The sequence below is a fragment of the Dendrobates tinctorius genome, unplaced genomic scaffold (assembly GCF_039654945.1).
Source record: "Dendrobates tinctorius isolate UK_male_01 unplaced genomic scaffold, ASM3965494v1 ptg000455l, whole genome shotgun sequence".
In the NCBI taxonomy this organism is placed as follows: Eukaryota; Metazoa; Chordata; class Amphibia; order Anura; family Dendrobatidae; genus Dendrobates; species Dendrobates tinctorius.
Window position 1 is genome coordinate 2,646,523 of NW_027362117.1, and position 21,063 is coordinate 2,667,585.

The 21,063-nt window shown below is 45.4% G+C and overlaps 1 protein-coding gene across 5 annotated transcripts in view; it reads left to right on the top strand.

Moving 5' to 3' along the window:
* Positions 1-21,063, top strand: part of LOC141077484 (contactin-4-like) — a 271,638-nt gene that overhangs the window by 55,109 nt on the left and 195,466 nt on the right. For all 5 annotated transcript variants that reach the window (XR_012227573.1, XM_073564449.1, XM_073564445.1 and 2 more), the window contains exon 3: positions 757-947. The gene's annotated coding sequence lies outside the window, so the exon portion shown is untranslated. The remainder of the gene's footprint in view (positions 1-756; positions 948-21,063) is intronic.

A 21,063-nucleotide genomic window follows, 5' to 3' on the forward strand; every position in this document is an offset into this window, starting at 1 on the left:
TTCTTGGGGTATTTCGATTAGTAATCCCACTTCTTTTGTGTCAGTTTATGGGAGCACTTTTCGTCCCACCAGTGACTCAGCCTCTGACCTCCGTCCCACCAGTGACTCAGCCTCTGACCTCCGTCCCACCAGTGACTCATCCTCTGACCTCCGTCCCGCCAGTGACTCAGCCTCTGACCTCCGTCCCGCCAGTGACGCGGCCTCTGACCTCTGTCCCACCAGTGACTCAGCCTCTGACCTCCGTCCCGCCAGTGACGTGGCCTCTGACCTCCGTCCTGCCAGTAACGCGGCCTCTGTCCCACCAGAGATGCGGCTCTGACCTCCGTCCCGCCAGTGACGCAGCCTCTGACCTCCATCCCACCAGTGACGCGGCCCCTGACCCCGTCCCACCAGTGACCCAGCCCAGCTACTGCCATAACACTTACATGTCAGGATGCGGATACCCGGACACTGGCCACGACACAGGTAACTCGGCTAAACATGGCGACTCGCCACTGCTCCACTGCTGCGTAATGCAGGTGAAGGGGTGACATTGTGACTAGTGATGTACGGCGACCACGAATCAGAATAACGCCAACATGTCCAGACTTTTTGCCATTGTATGGAGCAGTATTCTGCGGGTCACAATATGGGGCTCAGATTTGGGCAGAGATTTCCCTTGATGGAGGCCATGGAGCTCAGACGTCTCCATCTTTGGAAATCATCAGTGTCCATGTCTTTATTTCTGATATTAAATCTTCTTTTCTTGCTTTACAGCCCCGTCATCAGTGACCCGCTGTGCACCGCAGACCCTCCGCCGGGGTCGCCGTCACACCATCCACATGCTGACAGCCGTCTCCTGGTTCGTGGCCCCCGCTTGTGATCTGACAGATTTACAATGAGGAGTTAATGAGATTCCCATATTCATGAACCGCTCCGACTTCCTGAACCCGACGCACCTAAATCCGGTGAGTGTGGCGTTTTTTGTTTTTTTTTTTCACAAGAGTTGAGGAACAATCCGTTGCGAGGCATACAAATGAGTGTCGCACCTCGTCTGCCAGCGAGAGCTGACACAACCACACATCAGCCGCAGTCACAGCAGCAACATCCGTCACTTAACCCCTGCTGGCAATGGCAGCGCACAGAGTGAGGAAAGACTACAACTCCCAACATGCCTTGTCAATCCTTTACCTTTTGCACCAGTGATATGTCGGCCCCAATCCAGAGGCTGAAAACCTACAGAGAAGTTTGCATGTAATGTAAAATATCCACCACATATTTCACGGCGTCCCTGAGCGATCCGTGCCGATGTGTTTATATCACAGAGGCTTGTGTGGGATACAATTGTAGCAAACCCTCAGCTGTGTGACTGAGACTAGATCCAATTGGGTTTTTAGTGTCTGGGTGTAACACACTTGTGCACATATCACAAGAACATATCAGAAAGTTCGTGGCTGCAGTTATGATGTGGACCCATGGGATGGCGCTAGTGATGTAATGTGAGAAGGTGCAGGGTTGGTCATTGATGCAGGAGTTGGGGTATCTCCTGGGGGAAGGCTGGACCTCTGCATCTCCCTAATTGCCCCGCCGTGCAGAGATCCTGCCGCAGATGACGGCGAGTGCTCTTTTCTTGTGCCTCACACCCCTAAACTCGCATCTAGTCACAGCGACAATTGCGACAAGTGAACACAATTACCAATTTCACCTCTCAGCTGCTGTGAAGAGTGAGAAAAAAAGAGCATTGAGGAGGGAGAGCGAGAGCGTTCAAAAACAGCGGAAATCTGGAGAGCGGGAGGAGCCGCGGCCACCAGGATTCTCTCCACCAAGGCCCCGGCTCATCACTTCTGCGCTTTCTTACGTCACTTTTCTTTTTTGCCTTGTGATGTTCATTGACGATTTTTTGCTCCAAATTTTTACAAATGTTGCACGCGATTCGGGAATTTTGCGCAAAATCAGAATGGCTTTTTTTACTTTTGTGTTTAACTCGTTTTGCTCCTTTTTAGCATAAAAGTCACATGTTGCGCTGAAATGTTATAAAAAAAAATGCACCGAAATATCTGGGGACGACGGGGAGAATACAGAACACCTGCACCAATGCCAACCACCTCATTGATGGGTCCATCAGATTCACCCAACGTGTCCACTCTCTTATGTGCAACATTATATTTTCCATCTAACATAAGATTCTGCAATTACTTGTCACAGCTGAGTGTTTGCTGCACTTGTATCCAGTCTGATCCGAACACATAAGCAACGCCCATCTGTTTGTTACAGTGTATCAGTTATCAGTGCGGGTAAAATGTGTCCATGTGGAGAACACTGGCTGGATTTGCTTTCGCTTTTGCTCATTGTTTAAGGTTTCCTGGCAAAGGAACTATGGAGAATCTCCATATTGTACTGTGCTGACGATGAGATCCGCCATTCTTTACACTGCTGGTGCATCACTTGACCTGCCATATACTGTAGGAGCACTTTCGTGAGATCTATACAATATACAGCTCTGGCAAAAGTTAAGAGATCACTGCAAAATTTTCAGTTTGTTTGATTTTTCTCTTTATATTTTTGAGTAAAGTATTAATTGTTCTTTTATTCTATAAACTGCTGACAACAGGTCTCCGAATTTCCAAGCACTAAGTTTTGTATTTATTTTCAGAAAATGAGAAATGGTCAAAAGAACAAAAAAAATGCAGAGTGCTTGTAGACCTCACATAATGCTAAGAAAACAAGTTCATAATCATTTAGAAACAACAATACTAATGTTTTACCTCAGGAAGAGTTCAGAGATCAATATTCTGTGGGATCCCCATGATTGTTAATCACAGCTTTCCTGCGTCTTGGCTGCTTTCCACCAGTCTCTCACACGGCTTTTGGGTGACCTTATGCCGCTCCTGGGACACACATGTCAGCAGTTCTTCTTTGTCTGATGGCTTGTGACTCTCCATCTTCCTCCTGATTACTTTCCAGAGGTTTTCAGTGGGGTTCAGGTCTGGAGATTGGGTGGCCATGACAGAGATTGGATGTGGTGGTCCTTCATCCACACATTGATGGACCTAGCTGTGTGGCATGGCGCATTGTCCTCAGAGTTGGGGAACATTGCCTGAGCAGAAGGAATCAGCTGTTTTCCAGGATAACCTTGTATGCGGCTTGATTCATACGTCCTTCACAAAGATTAACCTGCCCAATTCCTGCCTTGTTGAAGCCTCCCCAGATCATCACCGATCCTCCACCAAATGTCACAGTGGGTGCAGGACACTGTGGCTTGTACGCCTCTCCAGGTCTCCGTCTAACCACGACCAGGTGTTGGGAAAAGCTGAAAATTAGACTCATCAGAGAAGAAGATTACCTTACTCCAGTTCTCTATGGTCCAATCCTTATGGTCTTTGGCAAACTTCAGCCTGGCTCTCCTTTGCTTCTCATTGATGAAAGGCTTTTTTCTAGCTTTACATGACTTGAGCCCTGCCTCTAGGAGCCGGTTACGAACTGTTCTTGCCAGGCACTTCACCCCAACTGCCATTTGCCATTCCTTTGGTCGGTCACTTGATGTCATCCTGTGGTTGCTGAGTGACATTCGAATAAGATGACGGTCATCCCAGTCAGTGTAGAGTCGTTTTTGCCCTCCGCCGGTCTGTAGCTTTGTTGTCCCCAATGTCTGCTGCTTGACCTTGTTGTAATGGACTACCGTCTTAGAAATTTTAAGGATGGGGACAACATGGCGCTCACTGTATCCCTCTGCTAGTAAAGCCAGAATTGAGCCCTTCTTTTCCTCACTCAAGACTTTTCTTTTCATCTCCTTTTGGCATGGTTAGAAGTTATTTTTTCATTCCTATTACTTTTGTGATATTGCTAGCACTTGTTTTGCCGTCCAGCTTGTCCTATTGCAGGAGGATTGTGAACTCCACAGCAGGGTTTTTATACTTTCCTTCGTTAAATAAGATTTGGTTCAGGTGATCACCTAATCAGAACACATTAGGTAGAATGAGGTGAACTCTGGATGGAATTCACCTGACACTGGAGTGGAATGGCCGTCAGACATGGAGAGAAGCGTATTTTTATAAAATTGTGCAGTGGTCTCTTAAACCCCTGCTTTTCTGTTCATTTCCACTATACACTTGTACTGCTCCTGTCATTTTTGACCGGACCTATTAAAATGCTGTTTGAGCTACTTAAAAAAAAAAATTTGGAATTGATCATGTCCAAAGCCAGAACCCGGAACCAGACCCCCTCATTTCGGGGAACAGAGGTTCAGCTCTTCCCCGATCTCTCCCGCATAACCCTGCAGAAGCGGAGACACCTCAGGCCCCTCCTGCTAATTCTCCAGGAACACCAAATTAAGTATAGATGGGGGTTCCTATTTGCCCTGATGGCCAGGAAAGATGGAAAGTCCACGACTCTGCGTACCCCTGCTGATGTGACAGCCTTCTGTACAACCCTGGAGATCCCGGTGGTCAACATTCCACCATGGGTCCTGCATGTACCTGGTGCTCCCCCTCCGCCGGTGTGGACCAAGGTGGGGGGAAGAAGGCGCGGGGCACGTGGGGGAGGCGGGGGGAGAGGCGGCCGTGCCCCGTCTTCCCCCCGTATCCGTTGACTTGACTTTTAGTTTAGGCTTGTTTAGAACAGGCCGCATATTCTCTTTTTTCTAAGCCTCCCTTACTGATTGGCCCCTCTGCTTTCTGGCCTGTGACGCTGGAAATGGGACATCCAAACCCCACCGGGGGATGGACACAATGCTGTCTCTGTGTGTCTGGAGCCGCATCATTTACTGAATCAATTGAAGCAGGTCACCCGGGAAGGCAGGTGGCGGGGGCTTCGCCAGGGCCACTTCGGTTGCTTCCCAGTTACCCCTTTCTTTACATTGGAGGGGCGGCTGGTTGGAGATAGACCGGCTCTCTCGGATCCGGAGACTTCCACCTATCCTAGGGCTTCCCTGGGATTGATATTGAGATCGACTTTTTCTACCACTCTGGCCCTCCGAGCCAAGAGTGGGTTTCCTCAGGGGATCCCTCCCCGGGTTAAACCCCGGGTATTGTTCTCAATGGTTTCTCTATGTTTTTTCACTTTTTGGATATGTAATTTACTAACTGAGTGTCTATGTCTTCCCTTTTCCTTGTTGTTCTTACCCTACCCAACCATCCAAATTTTGTTTCCACCCTCGGTTCGATCTTTGACAGCCTTCATCTGGTGGACCAGCCGTGCTGAGACAATCTCTATGTTAACCTACACCTTCACAGGTAATGGTCCTGACACCTGCACTACACTCCACTCAATGCAACTAAGATGACACGTATTGTATCTATTAACGTGCGGGGTCTTAATTCTCCCCGCAAAAGGAAATTGCTGTTACAGGAGCTGCGCTCCACTAGGGCAGACGTGGCTTTCATCCAAGAGACCCACTTTGACTCTACAGGCTCATTTAAGTTTGCGGCCCACTTGTATCCCCAACAATATCTAGCAAGCACGAATACTAAGAAAGGGGGGGTTGCAATCTTGATTGCAAAAAATTGCCCTATACAAGTCACTGGAAATCACTCTGACCCTAAGGGACATTACGTGATCCTGGAGGCACAGGTGGGGGGCTCACCTCATATTCTCGCTAACATTTATGCTCCGAATGAGGGACAGATTCGCTTTCTGAGGGGGGTATTTTCACTCATAGGGGGGCTTCCCCATGCGGCGACGATAGTAGGTGGAGATTTCAATCTTCCATTCTCTGAAACATTTGACAGGCTCTCTCTCGGGAGGTTCCTGCCCTCTGACTCTGTAAAGAAGCTGTCTTTGGGCTTCCGGAGGATTATAAGATCTGAGATTCTCTTTGACGCATGGAGGGTGGCGCACCCTGGGGAGAGAGCCTTTACCTTCTTTTCACACCCACACCAGACCCATACCAGGATCGATTACTTCTTTGTAAACTCTGCTATTCTTAAGAGGCTGGGGGGGGTGGAACTGGGCTCCATTACCTGGTCAGATCATGCCCCTGTGATCATGGATCTTGAGGGAGCCCATTCTCAACCTAGATTTGGCTACTGGCGCTTAAATGAATCTTTACTCAAGGACCCCGAAGTCAGGGCCTCACTGCATAAGCAACTGGAGGAATTCTTCCAGCTCAATACGGGCTCAGTCTCCTCCCTGGGAATTCTGTGGGAGGCACATAAGGCGGTGTTGAGGGGCCATTGTATTAGGGAGGGCGCCAGGGCCAAGAGATTCGCGGGGGTTCAGAGGGCACATTTGACTTCTCAACTAAAGCTTCATGAAAGGACACTTGCTGAATCTCCCTCTCTGGCCGCTTTGAAAGAGGTGGTCAGACTAAGGGAAAACTTAAAAGATCTGGCGGTGGTGGGGGCGGAGAAGCTGCTAACTTTTTCTAGACAGAAATTTTATGAAAGGGGCAATAAGGCTCACACCCTCCTGGCACGCCAGCTGAAAGAACGCTCCGCGGCTTCATGTCCTCAGGCCTTGCGGGACGCTGCAGGGGTGACGCACTATCACCCTGATGCCATAGCTGATATTTTTTATAATTTCTACAAAAAATTGTACAATCTTGGTCCCCCATCGGCTGATGGATCCCAGGGTTCAGGGGCTATTGAAGACTATCTTGCTACCTTAGACCTCCCCTCCCTACCTAGTGAAGCGATTGAATCTCTAAATAGTGCAGTTTCCTCTGAAGAGGTAGAGGAGGTTTTGGAGTCCCTGCCCATGGGAAAATCACCTGGCCCTGACGGTCTGACATACTTTTACTATAAGACATTCGCCAAAACACTCCTTCCTCATTTAGCCTCATTATTTAACTCCTTCTTGCAAGGCGACCCAATCCCGTCCACAATGCTACATTCCCACCTCATCCTCCTTCCAAAGCCGCCTAGGGACCCCTTGGACTGTGCAAACTATAGGCCAATAGCCCTTTTGAATACGGATTTGAAGGTGTTCACCAAGCTACTGGCCTCCAGACTTAATAAATGGATACCCTCGATTATTCATAAAGACCAAGTAGGCTTTATTCCATGCCGTCAAGGGGGTGATAACACCAGGAGGGTTGTGGACTTGGTGGACATCTCGAACCGAAAGAAATCGCAAACACTAGTACTGAGTCTTGACGCCGAGAAGGCTTTCGACCGCCTCTCCTGGCCATTCCTTTTTAGTACGATGCGGGTCTTTGGCATCTCGGGCGGATTTCTCTCCGCGCTGAGATCCCTATACAACCACCCTACAGCAGCCATAAAACTCCCTCTCTGTACATCCAAACCATTCACTTTATCGAATGGCACTAGGCAGGGGTGCCCTTTGTCACCTCTCCTGTTTGCCCTCTGCATAGAGCCCCTGGCAGCGTCCATACGACGGGACCCTAATATTTCTGGGGTGATGGTTGGGAGTAAATCTTTTAAGATCGCACTATTTGCTGATGATGTCCTATTGACGCTCACTAATCCCCACGTGTCTCTTCCGAACCTCATGAGGGCTTTGAGGAGATATGGGGACTTATCTGGATATAAAATCAATTCCAGCAAAACGGAGGCTATGCCGCTTAACATCCCCCCTGAGGTATGGGACCACCTACGCCTGAATTTTAAATTCAGGTGGAAACAGGATGCTGTGAAATATTTGGGGGTGAATATTACGTCCTCATATGAGACCCTCTACAAACTAAACTTCCCCTCCCTCTTTAAAGAATCAAAAGCCCGCCTGACTAAATGGCAATCACTCCCTCTTTCGTGGATGGGTCGGATAGCGGCGGTAAAAATGAGCCTTTTACCCAGATTGATTTACGCCTTTGAGACCCTCCCAGTTGGAGTTCCGGTCTCGGAACTGAAGTCCCTTCAGGCGGCTATTCTTAGGTTCATATGGCAATAAAAGCGCCATAGAGTGGCTAAGGAGGTTCTCACAGCTCATAAGACCAGGGGAGGGCTTTCTGTGCCAAATATTCTTAACTACTACTGGGCTACTCACCTGAGGAGAATCCCCTGCTGGACATCCCTATGGGCCTACAGCAAGTGGAATGAAATAGAGAAATTATGGCTTGCCCCAATACACCCTAACTCTCTCTTATGGTCGCCAGCACGGTGTGAGTCCTTTCCACCCCTTTTGGGCCCCATGCAGTTCACCGGTAACATTTGGAATACCCGCACACGGAGATTTGCCCTCATGTCACCTTGCTCCCCCCTGGTGTCCTTCATCTATCACCCACAGCTCCCAAGCAGCTTAGAGTCTCCTATGGTTCACCCTTGGCTTAAAGCGGGCCTCTTTAGATTTGCGGATATTATAGACGGGGAGACCATGGAGATTCACTCCTTTGATTATCTTAAGCAACATTTCTCGATTTCCAATAGGGAATTCTTTCAATACCTACAAATCAGAGATTTTGCTAACTCCCTATATGGTAAAGCGGGAGCTTCGATCCCCACGGATTTCGAGAAAATTTGCAGGAGGGGCGTGAACACCAGGGGTCTGATCTCAGAAATTTATAACCTTTTATTGAATCCACGGGGTGGGTCTGGTGAATCTTTTCTATACATGCGTAAGTGGGAGGCCGCCTTGGAGCGGCGTATCTCTTCCCGAGAGTGGTCTGTCATTTGGAGGAATGCCGCAAAATCGTCAGTGTGTACTCTATAGAGAAAATATCTATAAGATACTAATGCACTGGTATCACACTCCAGAGTTTCTGCATGGACTCAATCCCTCTGTCCCTTCCTCCTGTTGGAGATGTGGAAAAAGCACTGGGTCCCAAAGGCATATATTTTGGTCATGCCCAAAAATTGCACCTTTTTGGGGTCAAGCTAAGTCCCTCATTGACAAGGTATTGCATACAGATATAGAACTAAACCCGCTGGTGCTTCTCCTGGGTCACGGGGCGCCGGGTATGGGCAAACTCTCCAATAGATTATTGCAAGATATCCTTACGGCGGCCAGATGCCTGATTGCGCGCTTTTGGAGGCAGCCGAGTCCCCCTTTGCTTCAGACTCTCATTAGACGGATCATGGATGTCAGAAGGATGGAACACCTTACAGCCTTACTAAATGATTCGGTGGTGCGCTTTCAGGCAATGTGGTCCCCGTGGGATTATTATGCGGCGGGATCCGACCTGTAGTGCGGCTGAGTTCGGATCTGATTAGTCGATTTAACTGAGGTTTTTCCCCCTTTTTTTTTTTTTTTTTTTTTTCCTCTCTTCCCCTCCCCTCCTTCTACTCCTTACTGTCTTGTCTTGTCTTTGTCATGTATATCTTTGTAAAATTAAGGTCATTTATAGCCTTATATCGTTTATATTGTTTATTATTCATGAACACTATACAGAAACTAAAAAAAAAAAAAAAAAAATTTGAATACCTGTTGCATTATTATACTGTATGTGAACATGGTTGGTCATTATAAAAAAAAAAAATACATAAAAAACTCATTTTTTTTAATTTTGTGTTTATAAAGGTTACAAGGGCTTATTGAATTCTACACAGAAATTATAAATTTGAGCTTAACTAACTAAAACAACTACTACTACTACTATAACAACTATAACTATAACTAAAATTAACTATAGTATAAAATGCGTGCAAACATTTTGAAAAAAATAGTAAAAATAATTTTAAAAAAAAAATTAAAAAAAAAAATCAGTTTTTTTCAGTAAATCAGGGTAAAAAAGCAGGGTAAATAACATAGAGAAAAAAAATTGCACAGAACTGTACTGAAAGCCAATGCGTATGGTTTGTACTGAAAGCATGTGTAAATCTGCACCTAAAGCAACTGTTTACTTCATAAACAATAGTAGATGCAATAAGTAGTCTCAAAAGAAATTATAACTCATTTGTTTTACCCAAAAAATGGCTGAAATTAGCATAAAATGCTATTCAGTCATTTTTGACCAGAACAGTACAAGTGTAAAAAAAAATGTGGCGCAAAAACTAAACCAAAAAAAAATAAGTACCCTTAGAAAGAACCCCTCAAATTAGGAAAATAGAATTAACCACAAGTTTCCGAACCGCATAATTAATTTTTTTAAAAATATTAAAGTTCAACAACGGTCATTTTTGACCGAATATAACAGCAGGGTTAATTTTTGCCAGAGCTGTATATAAAAACAAAACCTAGAAGTCACTGAAGTGCACTCCACCATATTCAGTATCTGTGTCCGCTGTCCATGGTCCTGAAGTCAAAGTGTGAGAGAGGAATAAATATTAACATGGTAAAGGTCATCTGCTCTGGGTGGAGGGATCCTTCCTGCACTGTGTCAGAGCAGAGCAGACATGATTCTTAGGGAAAATGTCAAGGAAAGTTACTTCTCAAAAGAGACATTTCCATCCAGATTCTGGATTTATAATAAGTATCGAGAAGAGTCGCGGGCATCAGTGATCCAGGATGGGCGAGACGGACTGTGAGCAGACCACAACTGAACAAGCCACAACAATGTATCAAACAACAATGTAACAGAGCGCGGTGTAGGAACAATGTAACAGAGCATGGTGTACGAACAATGTAACAGAGCACGGTGTAGGAACAATGTAACAGAGCGCGGTGTAGGAACAATGTAACAGAGCGCGGTGTAGGAACAATGTAACAGAGCGCGGTGTAGGAACACTGTAACAGAGGGCGGTGTAGGAACAATGTAACAGAGCGCGGTGTAGGAACAATGTAACAGAGCGCGGTGTAGGAACAATGTAACAGAGCGCGGTGTAGGAACAATGTAACAGAGCGCGGTGTAGGAACAATGTAACAGAGCGCGGTGTAGGAACAATGTAACAGAGCGCGGTGTAGGAACAATGTAACAGAGCGCGGTGTAGGAACACTGTAACAGAGCGCGGTGTAGGAACACTGTAACAGAGCGCGGTGTAGGAACAATGTAACAGAGCGCGGTGTAGGAACACTGTAACAGAGCGCGGTGTAGGAACACTGTAACAGAGCGCGGTGTAGGAACACTGTAACAGAGCGCGGTGTAGGAACACTGTAACAGAGCGCGGTGTAGGAACACTGTAACAGAGCGCGGTGTAGGAACACTGTAACAGAGCGCGGTGTAGGAACACTGTAACAGAGCGCGGTGTAGGAACACTGTAACAGAGCGCGGTGTAGGAACAGTGTAACAGAGCGCGGTGTAGGAACAGTGTAACAGAGCGCAGTGTAGGAACAGTGTAACAGAGCGCGGTGTAGGAACACTGTAACAGAGCGCGGTGTAGGAACACTAACAGAGCGTGGTGTAGGAACACTGTAACAGAGCGCGGTGTAGGAACACTGTAACAGAGCGCGGTGTAGGAACAATGTAACAGAGCGCAGTGTAGGAACAGTGTAACAGAGCACGGTGTAGGAACAATAGCAGAGCACGGTGTAGGAACAGTGTAACAGAGCGCGGTGTAGGACCAGTGTAACAGAGCGCGGTGTAGGACCAATGTAACAGAGCGCGGTGTAGGAACAATGTAACAGAGCGCGGTGTAGGACCAATGTAACAGAGCGCGGTGTAGGACCAGTGTAACAGAGCACGGTGTAGGAACAATGTAACACAGCACAATGTAGGAACAATGTAACACAGCACAATGTAGGAACAATGTAACAGAGCACGGTGTAGGAACAATGTAACAGAGCACGGTGTAGGAACACTGTAACAGAGCGCGGTGTAGGAACACTGTAACAGAGCGCGGTGTAGGAACACTGTAACAGAGCGCGGTGTAGGAACAGTGTAACAGAGCGCGGTGTAGGAACAGTGTAACAGAGCGCGGTGTAGGAACAGTGTAACAGAGCGCGGTGTAGGAACAGTGTAACAGAGCGCGGTGTAGGAACAGTGTAACAGAGCGCGGTGTAGGAACAGTGTAACAGAGCGTGGTGTACGAACAGTGTAACAGAGCGCGGTGTACGAACAGTGTAACAGAGCGCGGTGTACGAACAGTGTAACAGAGCGCGGTGTAGGAACACTGTAACAGAGCGCGGTGTAGGAACACTGTAACAGAGTGCGGTGTAGGAACACTGTAACAGAGCGCGGTGTAGGAACACTGTAACAGAGCGCGGTGTAGGAACACTAACAGAGCGCGGTGTAGGAACACTAACAGAGCGCGGTGTAGGAACACTAACAGAGCGCGGTGTAGGAACACTAACAGAGCGCGGTGTAGGAACACTAACAGAGCGCGGTGTAGGAACACTAACAGAGCGCGGTGTAGGAACACTAACAGAGCGCGGTGTAGGAACACTAACAGAGCGCGGTGTAGGAACACTGTAACAGAGCGCGGTGTAGGAACACTGTAACAGAGCGCGGTGTAGGAACACTGTAACAGAGCGCGGTGTAGGAACAGTGTAACAGAGCGCGGTGTAGGAACAGTGTAACAGAGCGCGGTGTAGGAACAGTGTAACAGAGCGCGGTGTAGGAACAGTGTAACAGAGCGCGGTGTAGGAACAGTGTAACAGAGCGCGGTGTAGGAACAGTGTAACAGAGCGCGGTGTAGGAACAGTGTAACAGAGCGCGGTGTAGGAACAGTGTAACAGAGCGCGGTGTAGGAACACTGTAACAGAGCGCGGTGTAGGAACACTGTAACAGAGCGCGGTGTAGGAACACTGTAACAGAGCGCGGTGTAGGAACACTGTAACAGAGCGCGGTGTAGGAACAATGTAACAGAGCACAAGGTCACATTCATATTGGACTTTTGGTATGTTACCAGTGGCCGACACGTGCCGATGGGACTGGGCCTCCTGGTGTTAAATGTTGATAAGAAGTGCGGTGATTCCGGGTGCATTAGCATTGCTGATGAGACAGTAGATATCTTGAAATGCGTTTGCTTGTAATAATATGTGGTCATTAACAATATAATGTTTATTCAAATCTGTTACACTGAACATTAGGTAAGGTCCATTCAGTAGGATGATGGAAGCGATCGTCTGTGATAAACTGGTCTACATTGCAGCATAAAGTCTTAAAGACCCTGCCCTGCGCTGCCCTCCCCCACCTCTCTGGATACTTCTACCATAAACCCCTAATACTTAAAGTGCACCTGTCACCTGTTTTGGCCGCTATAAGATGCGGCCGCTACCTTCCAGGGCTTATCTACAGCATTCTATAATACTGTATATCTGCCCCCGATCCAATCTGCAAGTGAAGAAAAATAAGTTTTATTATACTCACCCGGGGGGACAGTCGGGTCCAATGGGTGTTGCAGGTTCGGGTCCGGTGCCTCCCATCTTCTTGCTATGCCACCCTCCTGCTTGCTTCATGGCTCTCGGCATCGCGCTACTGCGCAGGCGTACTTATCTGTCCTGTTGAGCGCAGAGTAAAGTACTGCAGTGCACAAGCGCTGGACCTCTCTGACCTTTCCCGGCGCCTGCGCACTGCAGGACTTTCCTCTGTCCTCAACAGGACAGATAGGTACGCCTGCGCAGGAGAGCAATGCCGGGAGCCATGAAGCAAGCAAGAGGGTGGCATTTCAAGAAGATGGGAGGCGTCGGACCCGCGACACTCATCGGACCGGACCGCCCCCTCCGGGTGAGTATAATAAAACTTATTTTATCTTTCAGGTCGGATCTGGGGCTTATCTACAACATTATAGAATGCTGTAGATAAACCCTGAAAGGCAGCGGCCGCATCTTATATCGGCCAAAACTGCTGACAGGTTTGCTTTAATGCTTCTGATTATTATGGTATTAGATCTTTTCATTCCCCTTTACGCTTTTATTTCCTTCCTTTCTTTTTCATCCCGTAATTTTTTTCCGTCTTCTTCTCCTGCTCCTTTACATTCTTCATTTCCTGTCATTTCTTATTGTTCTTTTTCTTCCTTAAATCTTTCAATTCCTTTGCTTCTCAGTCTTTTTTTTTTTTTGTTTGTTTCTTTTTTGTCCTTTTATGTTTTTGTTTTTCGGCACTCATCTTGCTGTTTTCCATCCTCTTCATTTCTACTTCTCCCACTTCCCTTGTCATTTCTTAATCTTCTTTTCCTCCTCCTTCTTCTTCATCCTTTTTTCTTTTTTTATTCTTTGCTGCTTTTTGTACTTTCTCTTTTCTTAGCTTGGAGCTACACAGTGACTGCAATTCTCAGGCAAGATGTGGAATCAAAAAACTTTGTGCAACTTGTCTTCTGTTGCATGGCTATTTTATTGCTGTGATTTTTCTGTGGAAAAAAAAAACTATCAAGTCACAACAAGTCACATGTGTTCTGCATTGATGTCTTTGGGAGGTCAGTCACTTGTGGCTTGCAACCAGTAATAGAAAATCCAATACAGTTGCAGCCGATTGCAGGTCATAATGTGACACAAAAGTAAATAATTAGATGCAACACCACTATCTCAATGTCGTGCAACACACATCACCGTTTACTCCTAGCTTTCATCTGCTTCTCCCCCTACGTGTCTCTTCTCCTTCTTTTTCCTCCTACTTCTTCCTTTCCTTCTTTGCTCTCCTGCTTCTTTGTTCTCCTGCTTCTTTGTTCTCCTGCTTCTTTGCTCTCCTGCTTCTTTGCTCTCCTGCTTCTTTGCTCTCCTGCTTCTTTGCTCTCCTGCTTCTTTGCTCTCCTGTTTCTTTGCTCTCCTGTTTCTTTGCTCTCCTGTTTCTTTGCTCTCCTGTTTCTTTGCTCTCCTGTTTCTTTGCTCTCCTGTTTCTTTGCTCTCCTGTTTCTTTGCTCTCCTGTTTCTTTGCTCTCCTGTTTCTTTGCTCTCCTGTTTCTTTGCTCTCCTGTTTCTTTGCTCTCCTGCTTTTTTGCTCTCCTGCTTATTTCGTCTCCTGCTTATTTCGTCTCCTGCTTCTTTGCTCTCCTGCTTCTTTGCTCTCCTGCTTCTTTGCTCTCCCGCTTCTTTGTTCTCCCGCTTCTTTGTTCTCCCGCTTCTTTGTTCTCCCGCTTCTTTGTTCTCCCGCTTCTTTGTTCTCCCGCTTCTTTGTTCTCCCGCTTCTTTGTTCTCCCGCTTCTTTGTTCTCCCGCTTCTTTGCTCTCCCGCTTCTTTGCTCTCCCCCTTCTTTGCTCTCCCCCTTCTTTGCTCTCCCCCTTCTTTGCTCTCCCCCTTTTTTGCTCTCCCCCTTTTTTGCTCTCCCCCTTTTTTGCTCTCCCGCTTCTTTGCTCTCCCGCTTCTTTGCTCTCCCGTTTCTTTGCTCTCCTGTTTCTTTGCTCTCCTGTTTCTTTGCTCTCCTGTTTCTTTGCTCTCCTGTTTCTTTGCTCTCCTGTTTCTTTGCTCTCCTGTTTCTTTGCTCTCCTGTTTCTTTGCTCTCCTGTTTCTTTGCTCTCCTGTTTCTTTGCTCTCCTGCTTTTTTGCTCTCCTGCTTATTTCGTCTCCTGCTTATTTCGTCTCCTGCTTCTTTGCTCTCCTGCTTCTTTGCTCTCCTGCTTCTTTGCTCTCCCGCTTCTTTGCTCTCCCGCTTCTTTGTTCTCCCGCTTCTTTGTTCTCCCGCTTCTTTGTTCTCCCGCTTCTTTGCTCTCCCGCTTCTTTGCTCTCCCGCTTCTTTGTTCTCCCGCTTCTTTGTTCTCCCGCTTCTTTGTTCTCCCGCTTCTTTGTTCTCCCGCTTCTTTGCTCTCCCCCTTCTTTGCTCTCCCCCTTCTTTGCTCTCCCCCTTCTTTGCTCTCCCCCTTTTTTGCTCTCCCCCTTTTTTGCTCTCCCCCTTCTTTGCTCTCCCGCTTCTTTGCTCTCCCGCTTCTTTGCTCTCCCGCTTCTTTGCTCTCCCGCTTCTTTGCTCTCCCGCTTCTTTGCTCTCCCGCTTCTTTGCTCTCCCGCTTTTTTGCTCTCCCGCTTTTTTGCTCTCCCGCTTTTTTGCTCTCCCGCTTTTTTGCTCTCCCGCTTTTTTGCTCTCCTGCTTATTTCGTCTCCCGCTTATTTCGTCTCCCGCTTCTTTGCTCTCCTACTTCCTTACTTACTTCTTCAACTTATTTTTTTCTCCTATCTTCATGTTGCTCTTTCTTCTTAATCTTCCCTTTCTTCCGCTTCTCCTGCACTTTGCTTTGATGCGGTTTTGTAGGTGTTCAGTTTCTTTTCTTCATTTTTATCCTTCTCTCCCTCTACCTATTCCCTTCGGTCTGCATTTACTAAGCCTTATACAGGTCTACAAAAAACAAAAGTTTCCAGGTGCCAAGGTTTTTGAATGGATTTTGGGTTTTTTGCTGAATTCAGTAATCCCATTACTTTTGCTGAATCGGTTCTCGTTTTTGACAAAATTCTCATCAATGGAAACAATGCCGTCCCCCAACGCGGCCGGTGTGTGATAACAGATACAATCGCTTTTGGTCCTTTGACTCTTTATCAGCGTCTTAGGTAATGAAATATCCCGTATAATTATTTTGTATGTCCAGAATTCTACTGTATTTAATTAACTATCAAATATCTCAGAAACTAGATCAAATCTGGCAAAACCAAGGTCATATTCCAAATCCGCTCCATAATCTTAATATAAAACCGTTCAGGTATTGTTGACACCGAAATCCCCGTATACTGAGGTTCTCAGAAACAGGTGCAGTGATGAGCACGGTATCTGATAGAACACACAGACCTCTTCTCGTCTATGCTTTCATGCTTGGTGGAGAAGATTTGAACCAAAATATTTATTATTTCTTCCTGATCCACGTAATGAACTTCATCCGCCTTGGAGAAATCTCTGCCTTCTTTTTTGCATCTCCCAAATTCGAGAAGGGTCACAAATCTGACTCCAGTGCTGCACATTATCACGTGCGGTGTGACCTGTAGCCTGCCATAAGCGGCAAATACAGGTGTCCTTTGTTCCTTCACCTCCTGCTTTTCATCTTCCTCATCGTCTCACTTTCTCCATCTTCTCCTTGCCTGTCTTTTCTTTTCCTTCTTTCCCGTAGACATGCTGATCTGGCACTTCCATCTGAGGTTAGAAATTCACATGTGAGCTCTTGGTATTATATATAGCAGCAAAAAGTGTGATGGAGCTGCAGGTGGCAAGTTGTCCTGAAGGCTTACACCCCACCAAACTCCACCATCTGTAGCCCCCTGAAGCGCTTTCTGATTGCTGCTGCGCTGTTGTCATGTGTGAGGAGCTGCCGTGTGTATTTGTGTGTGTATGTATTTGTGTGTGTATACATATACACTCACTGGCCACTTTATTAGGTACACCTGTCCAACTGTGTGTTAAGACTTAATTTCTAATCAGCCAATCACATGGCGGCAACTCAGTGCATTTAGGCATGTAGACATGGTCAAGACAATCTCCTGCAGTTCAAACCGAGCATCAGTATGGGGAAGAAAGGTGATTTGAGTGCCTTTGAACGTGGCATGATTGTTGGTGCCAGAAGGGCTGGTCTGAGTATTTCAGAAACTGCTGATCTACTGGGATTTTCACGCACAACCATCTCTAGGGTTTACAGAGAATGGTCCGAAAAAGAAAAAAAATCCAGTGAGCGGCAGTTCTGTGGCCGGAAATGCCATGTTGATGCCAGAGGTCAGAGGAGAATGGGCAGACTGGTTCGAGCTGATAGAAAGGCAACAGTGACTCAAATTGCCACCCGTTACAACCAAGGTAGGCAGAAGAGCATCTCTGAACGCACAGTGCGTCGAACTTTGAGGCAGATGGGCTACAGCAGCAGAAGACCACACTGGGTACCACTCCTCTCAGCTAAGAACAGGAAACTGAGGCTACAATTTGCACAAGCTCATCGAAATTGGACAGTAGAAGATTGGAAAAACGTTGCCTGGTCTGATGAGTCTCGATTTCTGCTGCGACATTCGGATGGTAGGGTCAGAATTTGGCGTAAACAACATGAAAGCATGGATCCATCCTGCCTTGTATCAACGGTTCAGGCTGGTGGTGGTGGTGTCATGGTGTGGGGAATTTTTTCTGGGCACTCTTTGGGCCCCTTGGTACCAATTGAGCATCGTTGCAACGCCACAGCCTACCTGAGTATTGTTGATGACCATGTCCATCCCTTTATGACCACAATGTACCCAACATCTGATGGCTACTTTCAGCAGGATAATGCGCCATGTCATAAAGCTCGAATCATCTCAGATTGGTTTCTTGAACATGACAATGAGTTTACTGTACTCAAATGGCCTCCTCAGTCACCAGATCTCAATCCAATAGAGCATCTTTGGGATGTGGTGGAACGGGAGATTCGCATCAGGGATGTGCAGCCGACAAATCTGCGCCAACTGTGTGATGCCATCATGTCAATATGGTCCAAAATCTCTGAGGAATGCTTCCAGCACCTTGTTGAATCTCTGCCACGAAGAATTGAGGCAGTTCTGAAGGCAAAAGGGGGTCCAACCCCTTACTAGCATGGTGTACCTAATAAAGTGGCCAGTGAGTGTATATGCCAGTAATGCAGAAGAGACCTCACCTCCACCTCTGCATCTGTGGATTTAACCAGTTCCTGACCGTCATCCTCCCTGGTGATATCTCACACGCGTGCTGGATGTATCTTCACAATAATACGACACATGTAACTGTGTGCTGTCACTGTTTACTTAACACATAATAACAATTATAATGATTCAGCTATATATAAGTAACCTACTGACCGGCAGGAGGATCTCCATGCAATTAATCCTGCTGCAGAACTACCACTTCATATCACATATCATTACATGGAAAGTCAGGAATCCCAGAGAGAAAATAAAGCAATTTACACACATAGATTTCTAAAGGGTCATGTCACCTGCAGCCCTAATGAAGTGATAGAAGGTGCAGCTCACAATGGCAGCAGTAAGAACGTAAAGTGTAACCGCTATTATTATAGTAATATATTAATAATACTATTTTATAGTAGTTATATTCTTGTATATAGGAGCAGTATTAGGCCGGGTGCCCACAACCAGAATTAGCAATGCTTTGGATGTAATGCATGTTCGCTGCGTCCAAAGCGTTGCCTTCTATTGAACGCATGTAAATAAATGTGTTCACTGACCCAAGTGGACTTACCGCATCCAATACATTCTATTGGGGAAATTTCCCTTACGGAGTGTCACTGGTTTACCACAACCGAGAGGAGCCAGAAGACCGCAACATCTGAGTTCTCCTACTCCTGCACTGATTACACGCACTTCTCCTTCATATGTAATGGTGTACATTTCTGTTAGCAGTGCAGGGGTTCATCAGCTCAGTTGAGAGCTCCTGGAAGCTCTCCTGCATAAAGGCTCTCAGCTGTGCACTGTTAGCCCCTCCCATCTCCTAGAAAATCTGGGCCCGGCTAGCACTCATTGCCAGAAGTAGCTTATGCTGCTTGGCTGGAGGTTGTTGTTGGTGGTTGTTATTGGAGAAGGTGTTTGGTGGATTTATCTCTGACTGTTGCTAGGTTTTGAGTGTGTGATAATTCCATTTATTCTCCCACTTTGCATTAACCCCATCCTCCACTCCCCAGTGCTTTCCTCTGTTGTTTGTGTGAGTATATTTGTATGATTGGTATTGTTTTGTTACCCTTGTTCGTATTACTTTGTTAGTCTGGTTGGTGTATTACAGTATACTACTACTCCCCTCTTCCCTGTGTGGGGGAAGTTACAGACTGAGGGCAGATTCAGGAGCTAAGGCAAGGTACGTGACCCCGGCATCTTCACCATCAAAAGTAATATATTCTTGTATGTAGGAGCATTATTATAGTAATTATATTCTTGTATATAGTAGTAGTATTATAGCAGTTATATTTTTGTACATAGGGGCAGTACAATAGTAATTATATTCTTGTACATAGGGGGCAGTATTATAGTAGTTATATTCTTGTACATAGGAGCAGTATTATAGTAGTTATATTCTTGTACATAGGAGCAGTATTATAGCAGTTATATTCTTGTACATAGGAGCAGTATTATAGCAGTTATATTTTTGTACATAGGGGCAGTATTATAGTAGTTATATTCTTGTACATAGGGAGCAGTATTATAGTAGTTATATTCTTGTACATAGGGGCAGTATTATAGTAGTTATATTCTTGTACATAGGGGCAGTATTATAGTAGTTATATTCTTGTACATAGGAGCAGTATTATAGTAGTTATATTCTTGTACATAGGAGCAGTATTATAGTAGTTATATTCTTGTACATAGGGAGCAGTATTATAGTAGTTATATTCTTGTACATAGGAGCAGTATTATAGTAGTTATATTCTTGTACATAGGGGGCAGTATTATAGTAGTTATATTCTTGTACATAGGAGCAGTATTATAGTAGTTATATTCTTGTACATAGGGAACAGTATTATAGTAGTTATATTCTTGTACATAGGGGGCAGTATTATAGTAGTTATATTCTTGTACATAGGAGCAGTATTATAGTAGTTATATTCTTGTACATAGGGAGCAGTATTATAGTAGTTATATTCTTGTACATAGGAGCAGTATTATAGTAGTTATATTCTTGTACATAGGGGGCAGTATTATAGTAGTTATATTCTTGTACATAGGAGCAGTATTATAGTAGTTATATTCTTGTACATAGGGGCAGTATTATAGTAGTTATATTCTTGTACATAGGGGCAGTATTATAGTAGTTATATTCTTGTACATAGGGGGCAGTATTATAGTAGTTATATTCTTGTACATAGGGAGCAGTATTATAGTAGTTATATTCTTGTACATAGGAGCAGTATTATAGTAGTTATATTCTTGTACATAGGAGCAGTATTATAGTAGTTATATTCTTGTACATAGGAGCAGTATTATAGTAGTTATATTCTTGTACATAGGGGCAGTATTATAGTAGTTATATTCTTGTACATAGGAGCAGTATTATAGTAGTTATATTCTTGTATATAGGGAGCAGTATTATAGTAGTTATATTCTTGTACATAGGAGCAGTATTATAGTAGTTATATTCTTGTACATAGGAGCAGTATTATAGTAGTTATATTCTTGTACATAGGAGCAGTATTATAGTAGTTATATTCTTGTACATAGGAGCAGTATTATAGTAGTTATATTCTTGTACATAGGAGCAGTATTATAGTAGTTATATTCTTGTACATAGGGGCAGTATTATAGTAGTGATATTCTTGTACATAGGAGCAGTATTATAGTAGTTATATTCTTGTACATAGGAGCAGTATTATAGTAGTTATATTCCTGTACATAGGAGCAGTATTATAGTAGTTATATTCTTGTACATAGGAGCAGTATTATAGTAGTTATATTCTTGTACATAGGAGCAGTATTATAGTAGTTATATTCTTGTACATTGGGGCAGTATTATAGTAGTGATATTCTTGTACA